The sequence below is a fragment of the Octodon degus genome, unplaced genomic scaffold (genome assembly GCF_000260255.1).
Source record: "Octodon degus isolate 3935 unplaced genomic scaffold, OctDeg1.0 scaffold00295, whole genome shotgun sequence".
Lineage (NCBI taxonomy): Eukaryota > Metazoa > Chordata > Mammalia > Rodentia > Octodontidae > Octodon > Octodon degus.
The window spans coordinates 727,394-748,665 of NW_004524871.1; the positions used below are offsets into that span (position 1 = coordinate 727,394).

At 48.4% G+C, this 21,272-nt stretch overlaps 1 pseudogene; it reads left to right on the forward strand.

The window, feature by feature from the left end:
* The first annotated feature begins 11,652 nt into the window (after positions 1-11,652).
* Positions 11,653-12,641, forward strand: LOC101578901 (annotated as a pseudogene).
* The last annotated feature ends 8,631 nt before the right edge of the window (positions 12,642-21,272 follow it).

A 21,272-nucleotide genomic window follows, 5' to 3' on the forward strand; every position in this document is an offset into this window, starting at 1 on the left:
GTTGGGCCCTGGAGCCCTTGCCAGGCCTCCCCTGCACTCCGTGTTGGGCCCTGGAGCCCTTGCCAGCCTCCTTGGCCCGGATCTGTGCAGCCTCCAAGAGTCAAGGTGTCAGGATCTCTGGAAGTGGAGCCTACACAGTGGATATCATTATTTTCACCGTCTCAGTTTTGTAACTAGAGAAATAACCCACACGACAAGGAAATGTGTGTGTTTGTAGCATTTTGTTCAGTTTTTTCACCTGGACACACCCATGTAAGCACAGTTCAAAATAAGCCCAGAACCTTGTAGTCACAGTGGAAATTATGCAACACCCCCATGAATTCCCACTGAAGGAGTGGTCACTTTCTTTGGTCACCATAGATGAATTTTCTTTCATCTTCAGCTTCATATAAATGGAATCAGAAGGCACTTTTTGGGTGCCTCTGACTTGTTTTGCTCAAAAGGATCTTTTTGAGATTCTTCCCTGGGGCAGAGCATTCCCCCCAAGGGCTGGCTAGCACATGATTACATAACTATGCCACAATTTACTTATTCACATTATATGATGGATTTGCAGAGTGTTTAAAGGTTTGTATGAATAAGACTGTGTAGTGATTGTTTTATTTATTTATTTTTTTTTTTTGTGGTGCTGGGGATCAAACCTATGACCCTGCAATTTGGGGCAATAGTTCCACCATGGAGCCATACCTCAGCTACTGATACAGGGTCACACTGCATCACTAAATTGGAACTTGGGGAATCTTTTTGCCTCAGCCTTCCAGAGGACTGGGTTATAGGTGTACAGGTGTGTGCCATCATACCTGGCTCCCCCTACAGTAATTTTTATTTTATTTTATTTTATTTTTTCATTTGTGTATTTGGTACAGGGTCTCACCACACAGATCAAACTCATGGTGACCGTCCTGCTTTCAGCCTCCCCAGCACTGGGATTACAGGCATGTGCTACTACGCGCAGACTCTGTCGCTGGCTCAATGCCAGCGAGGCATGTGGGACCCAGAATCAAACCCTGGTCCCTGCGCTTGCCAAGCAGACACTTAATCACTGAGCTCTCGCTGGCCCTTCCCCTACGGTGATTTTTAAAATGTGGCCACAAAATCCTTGACAGTCTTCTGCCAGAAATAGTCCCTGTCCTGTCTCCCGGGGTAGCAAGTAGTGACTGCTTCAGTCAACAGGGAATAATGGGGCTAAGTTGTGTCCCCCAAACTCACGCATCTAGCTTCAGCCCTTGGTGTTGCTGTGCTGAAACAGACCTGTTAGGGAGGAGAGGAAGGCCAGGTGAGGTAGAGGGCAGGACCCTAATCCCGAGGCTTGCTCACACCCAAGAAGAAGTCACAGCAGATTCCGCCTAGACACTCTCATCTGTGGAAGCTGGACAATTTGGCCACACAGTAGTGGAATGGAGATGATGAAAGGAAGACGGAGTGGTGAGGGGGAGCCAGAGGGCAATAGCAGGCACTGCAGCATGGTGAGGGGGAAGGGGCCCTTCTGCTCTGTGGTGAGGCAGCTGCGTGTACAGCCACCACGCAGACGCTGCAGTGTGACCAGAAGGGACAGCGTGACGAGTCGACAGCTGGCGCGCGGAGCCCCCAAGTGCCTGTTTGACCAACACTTGCTGCATACAAGTCTTGGTTTATAACACTGTGCTCACAGAGAAGCATAAACCATGCTGATCACAGAGAAAGAAGAGATGGGGCGTCTGAAAGGGCACGCGCGTGCTGGCGGGGAGGGTCTGAAGCCAGGAGGGTCCCTGAGTCCCACCCAGCAGCCCTTGAACTGGACTTCCAACCTCCAGGCTGGTGAGACATAAACCCCCTTCACTGGGGCATTTGCTGCAACCCCAACAGAAAAATATAGGTGCCAGGCTCCTCCCAAGGCTGCCATCTGCACTGTAGTGCTAAGCACCAAGTGAGTAGGACATATGCCAGAAGAGCCTGGCTGCCCAGGTCGCCCCACGGGTGCTGAGGACGGCATGGCCCCGTGTCCTGCCTGAGTGGGCTCTAGCCAGCCTGGTCCAGCCTAGACAAAACCCGAGGCATGTAGTGCCACCTGGGCCAGGTGTGCCCAGGCCTGCTCACAGGTCAGGAAGGAGCTGCTCATGAGGCCCTCAGCCACACCCAGATGCCCCGTGAGTGTGCACTGACCAGACTGTGCTCTCTCACGTGGGGACAGGGCAATGGGGAACCCTTGGACAGGTCTCTGGGGAGCTCCTCATTCGCTTCTCTCCCATTGAGTAGACTTTTCCAGTGGAGAGCTGATGTCCTGTGACCCAAGTTTGCATGTTCTCAGATGTAGCTCTGCTGTGACACTCAGCAACTATATCCAAGAGCTTGAGCTGCTCCTCTGCCAAGCTTGGGGCCACCAGTCTGTGATGCTGGTCTTCCCAGTGCATGGGAAATGACAATGTCATTTGGTTGCACATGATGTAGGGCATCTTTTTATGTGCTTGCTGGTAGTCATATATCTTTCTTTGAGAAGCTTTATTGGTACCGGGGATCAAACTCAGGACCTTGCATTTGTCAGGCAAGTGCTTATGCCCCTGAGCTATCTCCACAGCCAAAGAAGCATTTTTATTTTTATTTATTTATTATTTTTGGCAGAACTGGGGATTGAACTCAGGCCCTTGTGCTTGCCAGGAAAGCACTTATTCCACTGAGCCATCTCCTGGGCCCCCAAAGAAGCATTTTTAAATAACACGGTTCTTGTTGTTGGTTCCTGGGAGCTCTTTACATATTCTGGGTACAAGACCTGTCCTGGAAATGAACCATGGATGTTTTTCCCAGTCTGTGGAAGGTCAGTGGCTTCTAGAGCTACCCAGGAGGTTGTTCAGATATGAAGGCAGGGTGAGGAGCTGGCTGATACCTATTCCCCCTTTTCCCAGAAGGATTTGCTGCCAGGCTGCCTGTGGTGGCTCAGCATGGTGTCATGTGGGCCTGTCTGTGATTCGGGCAGCATGTCCAGTGCCACGATCTGGTATGGGGTGCAAGATGTCAGAGGGGGCCTCACAAAGTTGGGCCAGCGGTGGTGGACTCAGGCATGCCCACCTGAGGAGTCCCAGTGGGGGGAGGCAGCACCTTGTAGGCCCCAAAACCCCCAACCCGAGCTTTGACACAGCCCCAGATGAGGTCAGACAGGAGACACGGGCCCTGGCCTGCTGGAGGGACTACGTGCCCTCTGCCATCTCCCACCCATCCCAAGTCAGGACAGATGTGAGCCTCAGGCACACGCATGGGGACCACCACCTTTTTCATACCACCTCTCTTCTGTTGGCGAGACAGGGATCCTGGAGGCCTGGACAGAGCAGTGTGTCTGGAGCGCATCTGTCTGTCCCTTTCATTCTTTCTTTGGCACTTGCCATCTCCTGCCACCACCCATTTGCCCAGGCTGTGTCTTCTGATATGGCAAGGTCCCCTGAGGACTGTGACCTTGGTTTCCATTCAGCCCTACTCAGCCCTGGGCAGCAGCTGTCCTGGTGCTCCACAGTCTCGCTGGCCTGAGCCTGGCACACTTCCATCCCCTCCCAAGTCTGGGGCACTGAAGAGGAGCAGCAGTCTTCGGAACCAGGAGGGAAGCCAAGATAGGCCCTATGGACAGCACCAAGGCCACGCCTGGAGCCCTCCTGGGGCTGGTGCTCAGGATCTGACCAGTCTCCGAGTAGACGAAGTAATAGCGTACGCCAGGTCCAGGAAGGTCGCCTCTTGTGATCTGAGCCACACCTTCTCCAAACTGCCTGCTGTTTATTGGGCACATCAGCGGGAAGGCAGGAAGGTGCAGGGAACAGCTCTGAGAAAAGGCATGAAAGTGAGTGAGGCCTCGTGAAGACAGAGCGAAGACGTTCTGAGAAAGAATTTTTTTTCTTTGTTTTTTTTTTTTTTTTTTTACTTTTCAAGATTAGGGTCTTGCTATGCAGTTCAGGCTGGACTTGAGCTCACTTTATAGCCTAGGCTGGTCTCAAACTCTCATCAGTCCAAACTCCCATCAATCCTTCCTCCTCAGTGCTGGAATTAAAGGCATGCACCACCACACCCAGCTCTGAGTAGTAAATCTTCACTTACTATGAGATCTGCTTTATCTCTAGGGTTCAAAGTTATTGCCCTGGAACTCGGAGCGAGCGTCCTCAGCTGTGGTGTCATCTTGCCATCAGAGAAGTCACAGTGTCGCTGGCTACTGCGGGTCTCTTGGGAGACGGCTGGCACGGAGGGTTCTGTTCCTGTGCCCCAGCTGCTGGTTCCTCAAGCAAGTGCATAGGCCTGGGACTGACTCATAAGTTAGTATCAAAAACCAGTTGACTGACTGGAAAGCCTGTTCAAGTGCTGCCTGCCTGCCTCCACGTGGTCTCCGACAGCCAGTGTCTGTCTCCCACTGTGGTTCTTATCTGTCTCTGCCCCACACAAGGGACTGTGTGGCTCCCGAGCACAGAGGGACACAGCCAACAGAGGCTCCAGCGGCAGGCAGTTAGGACAAGGAGCAGCTCGCTCAAGGCCCCAGCTGGGGTGAGGTGTGGGCTCAGGCTCTGTCTCCCTGTGACCTCTCTGGAGCAGGGCCTCAGCAGCCGCAAGAGGCCGAGTTGCCAGGAACTTGTCGTGGATTTCCTCACAGTGATATTGCTCTGCACACTGGTTTAAGATGAATTGAATGTGTTTCCCATTTAGAGATTAAGAAAAGTGTGTCATTTGATTCTGTTTAATAATTATTACAATGATAGGAAGAACAAATTCAAAATAGATTATTTGTGGCCAGATGTGGTGACACATGCCTGTAACCCAGCCCTTGGGAGGGTGAGGCAGGAGAATCGTTGTGAGTTTAAGACCAGCCTGGGCTACAAAGCGAGCTCAAGACCAGCCTGAACAAGATCTTGTCTCAAAAGTATTAAAAAATTATTTATTTTCATGATTATAAAATAGAACTCCAACATAAATGACAGATAGTTGCTATCTGAATAAAATGTAATTCTTAGGAAGTTGTATGAAGAATATGTATTTGCCCTGTGTGATGAATGGATGTTTGGATGTGGTAATTTGTGGGGCTCTCATGGAGTCATGGCCACTGAAATCAGGGGCCACATGGTCCCATTCCTGCCGGGACACTGGAAGGTGACCGGGCGATCCCCCAGTCCAACATCCGTGACGGTGCTTTTCAGTGACCTGCAGCAGAACCAAAATCAGACTCCAGAGATGACATCAGTAGCTTCTGCTTTTGTGACTCACCCACCAGGGCGCTGACTCTGTTTCTTACACTCAGATATGACTGGTGTCAGTGTGGAATCCCGTTTACACTGTGGGTAGGGAGATACTTTGCATCCCCGAAGTCTGCTCTCAGGAAAGAGGAATAAGAGCTGCCCCTCCCCCTGTATTTTCACCTGAAAAGGCCTCCGTCATGTGAAGAAAATTCCCAGGGACTTCAAGGGCCCCTCTATGACTTGGGCCACTCACAGTGTGGGTAGACATGGTGCTGCCTGCTTCCTTTGCAGAACAGTCCGATACCCAGTGGAGGACCAAGGCAAGCCCCAGCCACAGGGCCTCCAAAGAGCCACTCCATGTTCTGGGTGCACCCCAGGCCAGGTTGCAGAGAGAACAGGGCAGGAATGTAAGGGCTCCACTTGGGTGCCTGGGCCTGCACCATCAGAGGTCAAGGCGGTAGCCCTGTGAGAGTCTGACCCCAAAAGCAGGTGGGGAGTGAGGGAGCTTAGGGGGCAGCAGAAAGCCTTGCGTTTCTTCACTCATTCAACAAACACTTGCTGAGCATTTACTATATGCTAGGCATTGTAAACTTCTCTGACCAATAGGATTTGGGTTCCAGTTTTTTGCTATTACAAACAAGGCAATCAGGGCCGCTGAGATAGCTCAGCAGACTAAGTGCTTGCTTAGGCAAGTGCAGAGGCCAGGGTTCAATCCCTGGCAATGCATGCTGCACTGGCCCTGCCCTGTGCATGCTGAGCCAGCGATAGAGTCCTGGCGTGGTGGTGCAACTCCTGTAATCTCAGCACTGAGGAGGCAGAAAACAGGAGGATCACTATGAGTTCAAGATGTGTAGTGAGACCCTGCACAAAAAAATAAAAATAAAAATAAATAAACAAGGCAATCATGACTAAGAATTTTGAAAAATTTATTTTGTTCTCTCTCTCTGTCTCTCTTATAGGGATCCATTGGTTTCTTGGTATACCCCGGGAAGGAATGGTGGTGAGAATGAGGAAAAGATAGACAAGAGACAGATAGCAGCTGGATCAGGTGGAGGTCCTCTCTCTCCTAAGCCAAGGAAAGGTTCAGATCACCATGAGGGCAGCGCTGCCCACAGGGCCCAGGTTCTCACGGTGTGTTGGCTGGTGGAGGAGTACCCCACACCACTGGCGCTGCCTGGGGCTCCCCTTGGTTTCCCTGTAAGTGCAATCAATGCTCAACACGCCAAGGCACTGGGGACCTCTCTGGAGCAGGACCTCTCTACACTCTTGGGATCTTTGTGTAGCAGATGTGCTGACTCCTCAGAGCCCCAGGGTGGCCTAATGCAGGCCTTGGGCCTCCAGAGTGGCCACTGTGTTTGTGTCTGCTCGTGGGCTTGAGGACACAACAGGAGCCTTTTCCTCCTTTCCCAATCACTGCCCTCTACCTGGAAAATAACCACCTGCTCAGCCAATGGGTTGAGCTGGGTCATTTTTTGCTTTGTGACATGAAGGCCACTGGAGTCAACAGGATGGCTTTTGGCATCGAGACACAGGAAAGACAGTGAAAACCTGTCACAGCCCTGAGTGCATACTCCGTCCTTGCCCCACACCCTGTGAGCCTACACCCAGGGATGTGGCTCAGACTGCAGCATCACCTGGCCTTGGGCCCGAGCCTTGGCCCTTGACAATGGAGCCTGTGGTCTGCACCAGCTGCACAGCACCTGGGCTTGTTTGTTTTGTTTGACTTTCCATTTTGCTGTTTTGCTCATTGTGAGCACAGTTTGTGGTTTGGCAGCAAAACTTTTCTTTATGGTTCCTGTTAACATTTAGCTTGACACAGGCTTGCAAGAGGGGGTGAGGGCCACAGCTTGACTGTCTTTGGGAAGGAGTCTGGGTGACCTGGGAGCTTCTGGCAGAAGCTACTACGTCGCTGGAGTGATTCTTTTAGGAAACCGCAGTGCACTAGCTCTCCCCACACCACAGTGTGTTTGCGAGGGCTTTCACGCTGGGCCTAGCTCTAGTACGCCGCGCAAGCCAAGCACCGAACAGAAAGCTGGCAACTACTCCTACGGCAGTGTGTTGGAGAGGCCGAGGGCGAGGCTTGGGCTCCAACCAGCCACCTGCTCCCGGTCAGTCCTGTCACCCTTCCTGGACCAGCTGTGGGTTGGCGCTGTCCTAGAGGTAGGCTCGTCACATGGACGCTTCTGGGAGATAGCATTGGAAGGACAGAGCAATTGTTCTTCCCAAGCAGAAGGGACAAATCAACTCTTCTTAGTGACATACTTGGCAACAAAGAGAGAGATGTGGCAAAGGTCTAAACACTGGCCCAAAGGCAAGCGAGAGGGAAGGAGGGAAGCTTTGGTCCCTGGAGCCTGCTGCGATCTCTGCTTGGTGCTGCGGCTCAGCCCCCAAGGACACGGCGCCCTGCCTGTGGGTTTGTGTGGCCCAAAAACTAACATGTGGAGAAAGAAACAAAGACACCTGGTCCTTCAGATAGCTTAAGATAGACCTTGAAAGCAAAGAAAATACCTCAGAGCAGGGGAATAATCCACATAATTTTCTTTGAGATTTTTTTTTACCCAGTATCCTGGGAAATTAAAGACGTTTGAGAATTCTAGGCTCGTGGAACCAGAACCACCTCCGAGCGCTCGTACCTCCCTGCCTCCGACTGCAGGGAAATCCCACACCCAGCCTAGGGCTTCAAGGCGACAAAACTGCAGAAATTCACATCACGCTGGACATATCCCATGTCCCAAAGCTAGAGACCTCAAGATGTAAGTGCTTTGTGTCTCTGAAAACCTGAATCTGGTCAGGAAAGTCAGACAATGACACACAGAAAGCTTGACATGGTGACAGCCTCCAAGGGCCAGCTGTGGGTGGGTGGCCAGAGCCCAAGACACAAGTGGCCAAGGTGTGGTCCTGGAGTGGTTGTATGGGCAATGGAGGAGACTCTGAGAGAGGGTCTGGGACAGTGTTTTGGGTGAGGGCTCATGACCTCCTCAGGAACTGGGGGCTTTCTCTCCTCTTCTTTCACGCCCCGGTCACCAGGCAAATGGCCTCCCTTTGCACATGCTTCCTCCATGACATGTCATCACTGGGGCAGCGGGGCCCATGGAGTAGGGCCTGCAGCTCCTGACTGAGAACACAGATGAGCCTCCCAGCTTTCCAGGGCACCCGCTGGAAGACAGCACAGCTGACTCACGTGACCAGGAACTGTGTTTCGTAGCAATATTTTCTGTGCTTAGAACACTGACAGGCTGCCAAATGCAGCAGCCAAATTCCATCAGGAAAGGGATGCATACCAGGTAGCTAAATAGAAGCCTGAAGTCAAACAGGGTGTGGCTCAGCATCTCAGAGAAGACCAGGAAGGAAACTGCCCCCAACCGCAGCAGAGACCAAGGAGCTATTGTCAGGAAGGGGCTGTGGCTCCGTGGCAGAGGATGCTGCTTCCTGGGGCAGGAGGTGGGTAAGGTGAGCATAGCCATGCTGTTCTCCAGCTCTTTCTACCCTGCAGGGCTCTCTCCTAGGCAGGAGCCACCACCTGGCAAGCTGGAGAAAGGTATGGGATTCTAGCCCTGTGCCACACAGAGCAGCAGGGACCTGGGAGGACAGATCTGGAAGCCTGAGCTTGTAATGGATCCAGAACCTTCTAGAAACTGTGAGCATGTAGATCGCTGATGTAGGATTGGGAAGGGAGAAGGCCGCTGCTGTGCAGGTGAGGGCCAGGCAGATGGAGATGAGTCGGCAGGTGTAAGCAGAGGAGAGAAGTGCCAAGGGCTGTGGTGAAGGATTTGGCAATCTGGCTACAGTGAGAGGCGGGCTTGACTCCGAGATGGGAACCAGGTGTCCGTCTATGTGAGCATCTGGCCTCCTCTGGAAGAGGAGATCCCAGAGAGCTCTAGGGGAGGGACAGGGAAGTTGGTTGGGACACAAGTTCAGTGTCCAAACCAGGGACAGGGCTACTTGGGCAGGAACAATGAAAGGAACATGCACGGGACCTGGATTCAGATTATGGAGGGAGGAAAATCCAGGAAAGTTAGGACCTTGAGGGGTCTGGTTTCAGGCAGGCTATGGAAGGACCCTTCTTTCTGCCAGAACAGGAACAACTGGGTCAAGACTTCTCCACAAGGCTGGCCATGCTGGTGGAAGTGTGCATCGACAGATACCACTTAGAGGTGTTCACTGGCCCCCCCATCCAAGGGCCAGCCACCAAGGGGAGACAAAGAGAAGAAACCGGCCAAGCTTTAGCTGGCCAGGCCTGGAAGGAATTCGTGAGGGTCAAGCACACACACCCTACTGGCTCTAATCTCCCTCCTGCCTCCCCATTCTGAAAACAAGGGGTGTGGCATGAGGCCGTTAGGGTGGGAGGTGGGAGGTGGGAGAGGAGTGGGGGAAGGCGGGGGTCTTCTCTCAGCTGCTGCCATCACGGGCTCTTGCATTCCGGGGTCCCGCTTGAGCCCAGTGAGAGCTGAATCGAAAACATTTAAGTTGCAACCCGGCTCCCTCTGTGTCAACAAGACCAGGATTGGTCCCTGACTTCTCTTTGGCAAGTACCTAAGGGAGCCATCAGACATGAAAAGAACAAGACCCTGTCTCAAAACAAAAACAAAAGCAAAAACAAAGGGCCGGGGAGATGGCTAAGTGGAATAAGCGCTTCCCTGGCAAGCGCAAGGGCCTGAGTTCAACCCCTGGTTCCACCAAAAAATAAATAAATAAATAAATAAATAAATAAATAAAACTGCACCCATAAGAGCTGTCTTGGGGGCACGGAGATGGCTCGGTAAAGTAAATGCTTGCCTCGCAAGTGCAAGGGCCTGAGTTCAATCCCCGGTTCCACCAAAAAATAAATAAATAAAATTAACATAAAAGCTGTCCTGCCCAATCCAGTGAGAGTGTCCTTCCCTCCCAAAAAACCAAGTAAAGACATTTTCAGCATTTCCACCAAACCAGTCACTCAGTAGCAGCAGGATTTCTAGCCAGAGGCACAATTTACACAAAGGTCACAAGATTGCACAAGTATGCAGATTGCACTATCAGCGAAATCCTAGAGAACCAGTACCTGAGCTATTTTTACCTCATTAGAATTTAGAGCTTCTGGTCAGATGTGGTGGCGTACACCCGTGGCCCCAACCCTCAGGAGGCGGAGGCAGGAGGGTTATTGGAAGTGTGAGGCCAGCCTGGGCTACAAAGTGAGTTTAAAGCTAACCTGAATTATATCGGAAGACCTTGTCTCAAAAATAAATGATTACATTAAATTAAATGCTTCACCATAGAGATAAAGTCACTAGATAGAGAAATGAAGCCATAGACCATAAAGAAAGTGTTTATAACTAACACATGGTAAAAGACCATTATCCAAAGCATGTCCAGACTACCTAAAATTCAACAATAGGCCGGGCAGCAGTGTCCATCTGTAATTCCAGCACTTGGGAGGCTGAGGCACAAGAGTCCCAGCAAATTCAAGTCCAGCCTGGACTTACATAGCAAGACCTTGTCTCAAAAGAACAAAAACAACAACAAAAATTCATCAGCTATTTAACAAAATATGTAATTAAAAACTTTTATAAAGTTTTTAAGGGGCTGGGGAGATGACTCAGTAGAATAAGCACTTGCCTGGCAAGCACAAGTTCCTGAGTTCAATCCCTGGTACTGCAAAAAGAAAAAAATAAGTTTTTAAAAATGTACCAAAAATTTTAAGAGACAGCTCCCCAAAGAAGACACATAATCCACACACAGCATAGGAAAAGAGGCTGTGTGTTGTACTGCTGTAGGGATGATATGGGAGAATAGAGGAGCCACTTGAGCCAGCTTTGTAGGGGCAGCAAAGCTGTTTATTCCACGCAGCTACCGGGGAGCAGCCGGAGTCTAGCAGGAGTCAGCATGGAGTTGGGAAGGAGCAAAAGCTTTTGAGGGGGGACTGGTTGTCAGGCACTGAGGGTCGTGGCCAGGTGCCGGTCTGAGGAGTTGCTGCCTTGAGGAGTCTGGAGGTAGAATGTGACCAGGCTCGTGGTGGGGCAGATGTACTGGGGTTTCTTGGAACCGTGGGCGGAGCAGCTGTATTTGGACTTCCTGGAATTGGGGCTGGTACATGATGCTCTCTATGGTCTTTCCCACTGGACCGGCCATCCTGCCAGGCTGATGGTTATATGACCTCCAAATAATCCAAGTAATATAAAGAAAATATAACTCCCAACCTGCTAGATGTCCAATATGCTGAGTTCATATTCCCCAAAATCAAAGAATGAGTGCTAATGAACCACAGAGGTTAAGAGCAGGAAATATTTATTGAGGAAAAAGGCTGCTGTCCAAGAGACAGAAGAGGGGCCAGGCTGGACAGCGAGTTCCCTGTGAGCCCGCTCCTCAGGGCAAGCTCTGTGTAATAAAATCATAAGGCAGGTAGAAAGTGGAGTACAACTATGTCAACCTGTAAGATCACAAGTGCAGTTGCTTAGGTAATACTGCCCGAGTGGGGAAGCAAGTCAAACGGCAAGTACGCATGCGTGAAGCGAGGACTTTTGCTGGAAGAGGTGGGCCAGGGCAGTTTGGGCCCCACCCAGGGATTGGTGCCTATTCAGACTATCAGTTGTTGCTGCTCATCCCGTGGGGAAAGATCTAGGTACAGTCATCCTACCTTTTTTTTTTTTTTTTTTAGCAGAACCAGGGATTGAACAGGGAAGTGCTTATCTGCTGAGCCATCTCCCTGGCCCCCATCCTATCTTTTGTTTTTGTTTTATTTTCGTTACTGGGAATCAAATTCTCAATCTCATGCTTGCTGGGCAGGCGCCGTGCTGCTGAGCTATACCCCCGGGGGTGGGGGGCCTTCCTATCTTTTGTCTTGAGGTCTGGCCTTCAACTAACAGGGCTCTACCTATAAAGGCAATTTTAAAACTTAAAAGTAGGGTTAGATTTCCCCCTTTCCCCTCCAAAGAAGAAGGATCTTTCCCTGAAGGAAATCCAGAAGAAATTAGAAGCTGCAGAAGAAAGACGCAATCCCATGAAGCTGAAGTCTTGAAGCAGCTTGCTGAGAAAGAAGGGCTTCGAAAAGCAATAGAAGAGAAGGAGAACTTCAGTAAAATGCCGGAGGAGAAGCTGACCCACGAGATGGAAGCTGACAGAGAGAACCGCGAGGCGGTGGCGGCCAAGCTGGAGCGTTTGCGAGACAACGGTAGACACGTTGAAGAAGTCCGGAAGAGCGAAGAATCCAAAGATCCTGCTGGTGAGACTGAAGCTGACTAGTTTGTTCTGAGAACTGACTCTCTTCCTGCCCTCCCTAAATATCCGAAGACTGGACTAGCCGTTGTCATTTTATTTTTTCCCTCCTGACAAATATTCTAGAAGCTGATGTAGGACTGTATAGGTAGATCCAAATTGTAAGATGTTGTTTTAGGGGCTAAAGGGGAGAAACTGAAAGTGTTTTACCCTTTTTCTAAAGTGTTGGTCTTTCTAATGTAGCTATTTTTCTTGTTGCATCTTTTCTACTTCAGTACACTTTGGTGTACTGAGTTAATGGCTAGTACTGTATTGGCTCTGTGAAAACATATTTGTGAAAAAGTATGTATTGGCTTCTTTTAAATTGTTAGATCCTGAATATCTGCTCATTTTTCAATCCCAATTCTGTCCCAATCTTACTAGATGCTACTGTACTTGAATGGTTAATAAAACTGCACAGTGCTAAAAAACAAAACAAAACAAAAAACTCCTTACAATTAGACATTGGCAAGGATGGGCCAAAATATGCCAGCAGGTTTCCATAATTAGAAAATAACAAAGCTCAGCTAGCCCAGGCATTCCAACACCAGCTGCTGCTTGGGAGAGGAGTGTAATTCAGCTGGAGAGTGCATCTTGTTAGTTTGTTTTGCTTTGCTTTGTTTTTTAAAGAGGGAAAGGCTTACATAGACTACAGTTTGTACAGGCTTCAGTACATAACCAGCTGGCACCAAGGCAGGGTGGCTTGGCAGAAGGGCACCACAGAGGAGGAGCAGTTCATGGTGGCAGAAGACAAGAAAGAAAGTAAGCAAGCAGCTTGTTTCTAGGATTTATCCCCTAGAGACAGGCCCAGCTCAGTCTTGGACAATGACTGCTTCTCCCTGATCACCCCAGCCCTGAACTCCCTGTTTATAGGCTAGTAACCCCCCAGTTAACTTGCTTAGAATAAATCTCCCTAGAGGGCCAGCCAGATAGCTCAGCAGACTAAAGCGCCTGCTTAGGCAAGCACAGGGACCAGGGTTCCATCCCAGGCACCACATGCTGTGCCGATCCCACCCCCAGGGCACCCTGAGACAGTAACTGAGACTGGGTGTGGTGGCACATGCCTGTAATCCCAGCACTTAGGAGGCTGAAAACAGGAGGATCACTATGAGTCCAATCTGTGTAGTGAGACCCTGTGGACTCTGTACCAAATACGTAAAAAAAAGAATAAATCTGCCTAGCAACATATGACAATACAATGTGTAACCAAACATAATCTGCTGTTATCAGCCTTTTGTATTTTTTATTTTTATTTCATTTATTTATTTGTTTCTGTGGTACCAGGGATTGAACTTGGGACCTTGTGCTTGCCAAGCAGGCGCTTATGCTGCTGAGTTATATCCCATGCCCTACTTCCTCCTACAACTATAGAATTGACTGTTTAACCCCAAGATGGGGCTGGTGATTTGGAACTGAGATTTGCGTCAGCCCACTAGTGTAAACAAAGCTGTTTACCTTCCAAAGGTCCTCGGTGCCGCACTTTCTGACATGGCCCTGATACAGCCACAGCGCAGCCACGGCTGTCATTTCCCCTCTTCTGCAGTGGCGCTGAAAGGCCTAGCCCTGTCTGACTGCCTAAGACACTTCTAACCACTTAGATGTCTATAATATGACATCAGAGAAATGCAAACTAAAATATGGATAAGGCACCCTGTAACCCATTGGGGAACACCGACTAACACCCAGTGCTCACGAGGAGGGAGAACAACAGGGACTCCTCTCGCGGCATGTGGGCAAGCGGGACAGGAGTGCTCTTTGGAAGACAGTGAAGCAGTGTGCACAGAGCTAAGTACGATCTCACTATGCAGCACAACAATCATCCTCTTCAGTATTTTGTATTTACCCAAAGAAAATATTGAGAAAAACTTGTGTTGATACCAAAAACCCCAAACCTACACACAGTATTACTGTCTGCATAATTGCCAAAACTGCTTTCTAGTAGGCAAACTGAAGCTGCGGCACATCAGGGACAATGGCGTTGTAGTCGGTGCTCAGGAAGCTATATCAAGGACTGGTGAGATAGCTCAGCAGACTGAGTGCCTGCTTAGGCAAGTGCAGGGACCAGGGTTTGGTCCCCTGTATGCTGCGCCTGCCCTGCTGAGCCAGCAGCTGAGTCCAGGCACAGTGGCACACACCTGTAATCCCAGCACTGGAGAGGCTGAAAAGAGGAGGATCGCTATGACTCTGAGCTGTGTAGTGAGACCCTGTACTAAATACACGAAAAATAATAATAACAAGCAAAAATGAAATAAAAAGAAGCTATGTCAAACCGCAGCAAAACCAGGACCTTAAATACCTAGTGCTGTGTGAGAGAAGCCAACGCTAAGGCCTGCCCACCCTACTGTGAGAGTCCAGCTGTGTGACAGTCTGAGAAAAGCAGAGCCGTGGGGCAGTGTGCAGCTCGGGGTGCAGGGATGAGGGACAGGCAGAGGATAAGTGGAGCAGAGGGTTTTAGGGCAGTAAAGAGCTCTGTGCTGCTACTTTGGTGATGCGTGTCTCAGCTGACCGTGTCCCACATGCACAGAATGTGCCATAGCAGAGTGACCCTGAAGGAAGCATGGCCTGGAGTGATCGGGCACAGCATTGAAACTGATGTCCCATTTCCACACAGACAGCTAAATTAGGGAGAAATATTGTAGGCAGTCAGAGGGGGTGGGCCCGTGAGGTAGTGGCACAAAAGATGAGAACACAGCACAGCTGTGGCTGGAGGCCCCTCTGAAGAAGACTGAAGCCACAATGGCCAGATTTACACACTTCCCTAAGTGATAAGTAGAAGTTTGAGATTACTGGAACCACCCTTGTGAGATTTCCTGAATAGATAAACCATCATCAAAATGGCAAGAGAGAGCTGGAGAGATAGCTCAGTAGAATAAGCACTTGCCTGGCAAATGCAGGGTCCTGAGTTCGAGCCCCAGTACTGAAAGAAAGAAAGAAAGAAAGAAAGAAAGAAAGAAAGAAAGAAAGAAAGAAAGGCCAGGGAGGTACCTCAACAGCCCAGTGCTTGCCTGGAAAGCTGAAGGTCCTGAGTTCAATTTCCAGCACCCTCCTCATCTCATGAGGGGTGGGCTATCCTTGCACATCCACTAAGGGCCATAAAGATTGAGAAGACTGGTCAAGGCCAACTTGGGCGACACAGCAAGTCCAAAGCCAACCTATTGCCTGGCAAGTGCAAGGGCCTGAGTTCAATCCCCAGTTCCAGGAAAAAAAAAAAAAAAAAAAAAAAGCCAACCTAAACTACATGACAGACTCTCTCTCAAAAAAAAAAGACTAAGGACCAGCCAGTTGCTCAGCAGATTAAAGTGCCTGCTTAAGCAGACACAGGGATAGGGGTTGAAACCCCTGTGTGCCATGCCAGCCCTGCCCCTTGGGCATGCTGAGCCAGTGATTGAGACTGGGTGTGGTGGCACATGCCTATAATCCCAGCACTTAGGAGGCTGAAAATAGGAGGATCACTACAAGTCCAATCTGTGTAGTGAGACCCTGTAGATCCTGTACTAAATACATTTTAAAAAGAGAGAGAGAGAGACCAGGACTACAGATTATTGACCAGGGTTAGTAGTGTCTCCCGTGAGTCCTTGTTACTACTGGATCAGGACTACCTAAGCAACTGTACTTGTGATCTCTTGGTTGACTATAGTTTTGTCCCACCCATTGTGACTTGGCACTATAAAACTTTCTCAGAGAAGTGAGCTTGTTGGCAGCCCACTCAGGATCCCTCTTGTCTCCGGAGCAATCCTCATTCCTCATTCATTTTCCCCAATAAATTTTTCTGTTCTTACCCTCCATTGTTCCTTAGAATTCATTCTTTGAGTTCAGGGAACACAAAGGCAGCAATCTGACATCACATTAGGCATCTTCCCTGTATCATCCTGGAGGTCCCACTGAAATCTTTGAAGGTATACATTTGCTTGTTTTCATAGCACTCCTAAAATATTTTGACTGGATTCTGGATTTTGACTCACCATCTAATGGAAAATTGTTATCCTTGAATTTTAGGCCTCATCTTTGTCAACACTCATGCCTTAAATTTTATGTTATTGTCAATTGTTTATGATGCATTCTCTTTTGTTAAAATGATGGCAAATTTAAACATTAAGAACATGGAAAGATTATGGGTTTCTTTGATGGACATTTTATTTCTGTTCTGTATATGCTATACTTGGACTTAGTTCCTGAATTTTTTTGTTCCAAGTGTTTCCTATTTGACCTGCTTGACTATTGTCGTTTGCTCAGCAGCACTAGAGAAAAATAGTGTCCCAGCACTTTGATATAAAATTTGTAAGGTGAGCCTTTTTATGCAATCTAGGTTGTGTTTAGAAAATATACATCCTTCGGGGCCGGGGAGATGGCTCAATGGAATAAGCACTTCCCGGGCAAGTGCAAGGGCCTGAGTTCAATCCCTGGTTCCACCAAAAAAAAAAAAAAAAATCCTATTAATCAATCTTGGAACTTCATCTGCCAGTTAAAAGACAACAGGCAGCAGCTGCTCTTTTTTTTTTTTTTTTAGCTGTTCTTAAGAATTGAGGGACAGGTTTTACTGGACAGACTGGCCCAATCCTCTCCATACTCTAGAGGAAATGTGGTGACTATCTGGCTGTGGTTTCCTTTCGGCTCTAATCTCCTGTTGGTGAGCAGGCATTTTAGCTCTTTTTTTTTTTTTTTAACATGTATTTGGTACAGGGTCTGCAGAGTCTACACGGTTTCACTATGTAGATCAGACTCATAATGATTCTTCTGTTTTCAGCCTCCTGAGCACTGGGATTACAGGCGTGCAACACCACGCCAAGTTTCAGTCTCCATCTCAGTGCACCCCAGGGGCAGGGCTGGCATGGCAGGCCGGGGACTGAACCCTAGTCGCTGCACTGTGCTTAAGCAGGCGCTTGAGTCCACTGAGCTGTCTGGCCGGCCCCAGGATCTTAGTTCTTGAGGTTCCCCACTCTTGACTTTCCAAGTGAGGGTGCCAACTCCCAGGCAAGCGCATCAGTAGCTCCCCATGAACAAGACTCCCTTTTCTTGATCTAATTTCTCATCTTTTCCTGCCACTTTGTACTTTCCTGTTTGGGGAGGCATGTAATGTTAGAAACGATGCAACCTTTTCCCTTTTATCCTGCAACTAAGAACCTGTAAGTTGAGCCCATAGAAAATGAGTGTTTGTTAACACAACAGACAGGAAAATCATCTTAGAGACAGCTCAGGCTTTTTTCTATCCCTTATAGAATTCTAAGAAACAGTGGCCACTCTGCCAGTTAGTCAAATGCTCTTAGAGCAGCTGCAGCTCTTGAAGAGAGGACAGGTTCTACAGTACCATCTGGTGAATCCCCAGTGAAGCCAGTGGAACACTGACCAGATGAGCAGCTGGATTCCTTTCCCGAGACAAAGCTCATTGCAGCCAGGCATTGTGGTGCACACCTGTAATCCCAGGTGTGTCCTGTAATCTGGGAGGCAGAAGCAGGAAACTCATCATGAGTTTGAGGACAGCCTGGGGTACATAAGCGAGTTCAAGGCCAGCCTGAATTACACAGCAAGACCCTGCCTCACACAAAACAAAAGAACAAAATGCTCTGCTTGTATGATGGCCAGGGTGACTCTGGCAGACACCCAGAGGTTCCTCAGTGGAAGGTAGGTGCCAACAGTCTGCCTGGGTAACCAGCTTAAAAATCTCTATTTGCCTGTCACCCCTACCTGTACTCCTCCGTGAGGTGAGAAGTAAGTCACTCAGTGATCTTCTGGTACCCTCTCTTTCAGAGTGACCCGAGACAGCACTATTAAAACCCTCTCTTAAATCTCCATTAAGAGTTGAGCTATAGGTTTGGACCCTTTTCTTTGTGTTAGTAAGTTAGAAAATCCCCCTAAGTTTTTGTGCAACTCGACGGGAGTTAACTTTAGAACCTCCTCATCTGTAGACCTCCTCTCCTCTAGGAGATCAGGCTGAAGTAGCTTACAACTGTTTCTCTTCTTGTAGGAAAACAGCCTACTAGAGAATCAATTTATAATTGGATCTTGTACATGCTGAGTAGCCCCTTCTTTTCTTTCTTATTCACGTAGAAATCTGATAACTGTGCCTTTACTAACACATGAACTGTGATTGCTAGGCAATGGGTGTAAGTGTAACTTGTGAGCTTCAGAGACACGGAAATTTTAGAGTGGATTTTGAGAAAAACAGCCTTGTCTTGCTGTTAGGGAAGGTTGCCCAGGTGATTGGGTAGACAGCACAAACGTCTTGTGGACTTTGTTGCTCTAGGGTTCAGGGAAGGATTTCTCTGAGCCAGTTACTTGCCTCTATGTGCTCTCAAGGTGATATCTGTTGCAGGCTGAAAAGTGTTCCAATTTTCCCCTTGCTCTAGTTTCCTTGCTCTCTTTCAAAGAACTAGAAAGCGACAGTTTAGATTTCTTTATTATGGATTTTGCCAGCAATGCTTCCTTCTTTGAACGTGACTGTTACAGCTTCATTCAATTACTCACACTTTTGGAAACGCCTGTTTGAGTTACAAATACAAGTTCCTGGGGAAGATAGGGTCATCCACCAGTAAAAGGTGGCTAGCCCAACCCAAAGCCCAACCCAACCTGTCTTCTACCTTCCTGATGGCAACCACCTGCTCTGCAGTAGGGCACCTCAGAGGACACCTGAGGATATAGAAATCAAGTAGAAATTGAAGGGATGCCAATTCATCCTCTCGTAGTTCAGTTGAGACACTCAATCTCTTATTCCTTTGAGATATGTTCTTAAGTACTAGGAAATGTCCAATCCCTACACCTTGAAAAAGAGCCGTTTAGGGGCTGGGGAGATAGCTTGGTGGTCTAAGTGCCTGCCTGGCAAGCGCAAGGACTTGTGTTTGATCCCTGGTACCGCATGCCATGCTGACCACCGAAACCAGGCATGGTGGTACATGCCTGTAATCCCAGAACTGGGGAGCTGAGACAGGAGGATCACTATGAGTCCGAGCTGCGTAGCGAGACCCTGTACCAAATAAATAAATAAATGAGCCATTTAATATTTTTCTGCCCTGTACATGGCCTGCCTATGCTCTAGAGCCAAAATGGATTGCAGAGAAAAGTATTGGTTGTGATACTATTTCATAATTAGATTCATATCATAAGAAAGAGAAAATGGTCAGAATTACTTTATCTTCAGACTTTATCTTTAGAAAATAATCCTTATTTGTGTTCAAAATGTAAATATAAGCCACAAGAAAACCAAACACCTCTAGCCCCTCAGGCACAATTAGAAGCATCCACTATCACTGACCCTGAGACGACCTCATCTTTTAGGCCCTGATAATAAAGTTTCCAGGGTAATCTTAATCTCATCTACTACTGAACCAGAGGACAAAATTTCCAAGACAAGCTTTTCCCTTTTTTTCTTTTTCTTTGAGATAGGGTCTCACTATGTAGTACAGACTGGCCTTGAATTTACTTATGTACCCCAGGCTAGCCTCGAACTCATGGTGATCTTCTTGTCGCCGCCTGCTGAGTGCTGGGGCCACAGGTGTGCGCCATCATACCCAGCTCCAAGGTAACTTTCATCAAAGATAATTCACTATTACTGGACCTGAGTTTTCCCCTGCCTCTCTTTTGGATCCTAAGGTTGAGGCTTCTAAATGAGCCATAATTGAAGCCTCTACTGGATTATATCCATCCTTAGCTGATTTTGCTCAAACCCCTCAAGGACAGTAATTAAATGGCCAACGCAGGACTACGCACCTTCCTGTGCCCCTTTCTCTCAGTAACGTCAGACAGATCATACAAGATCTAGGGGAGGACTGGCAAGATAGTCCAGCAGGCTAAATAAGACACCTGCTTTAGTAAGCTTAGGCAAGCTCAGGGACCGAGATTCAATCCCTAGCACCACATGCAATGCCAGGTCCACCCCCAGGGTGGGCTGAGCTGGCCAGAGTCCAGGTGTGGTGGCACATGCCTGTAATCCCAGTGATGGGAGGTTGAAAGCAGGAGGATCGCCATGAGTCTGGGCTGCATAGTGAGACCCTGCAACCAAATATATTTAAAAAATAAAAATAAAAAGATCTAGGGGAGTTTTCACATAACCCCAATAAGACATTGAGGTCTTTAGAAGACTTATTCAGACCTAGGAACTAGACTGAAATGATATAATGCTATGCTTAAACCAAACATTGATTTCTAATGAGAGACAATAGATATAGATTTTAATCTGTGAGTTTCTTTAAGTATATCATAATTACCTGGGGACACACACTTTCAAACTGGGTTTAAAAGGGCTGGCCAAATAGCTCAGCAGATTAAAGCTCCTGCAAGCAGGCACAGGCGCAGGGGCCAGGGGTTCAATCCCCGGGCCTGCCGTGCCAGCCGTGCCCGCCGTGCCCGCCGTGCCCCCCCCTGCACTGAAAGGGCAATTGAGACTGGGTGTGGTGGTGCACACCTGTAATCCCAGCTCTTAGGAGGCTATAAACAAGCAGATCACTATGAGTCCAATCTAGTGGTGAGACCCTGAACACCCTGTAGACCCTTCCCTAAAATTAAAAAAAAAAAAAAAGTGGGTTTAAGTAGAGCGACCATAGAGGGAAGTTACCTAGGTGACTAGACAGCAATCTAAAATGTCCCAAGGATCTTTGTCTTAGGGCTCAGATTTCTTCTGGAGTATTACCTGTCTTAGTCTGTCCCTGGAGGTAATAGGTCTCTTTAACATGCTGGTATTTTAGAACATTTGATCCAGAGTCATTTATTAGAAAATAAGTCCTAAACAATATAGTTGGCGCGCTTTCATTTCTCTCTCTCTCATTTTTATTTTTAAATTTGGAAGAGAACTGCTGGATTTATTCTCAAAGAAAAAGCAGATGTAGGGGTTGCCTTACTGAAACATTTAAACATGTCAATGTGGCCTTATCCTCCAAA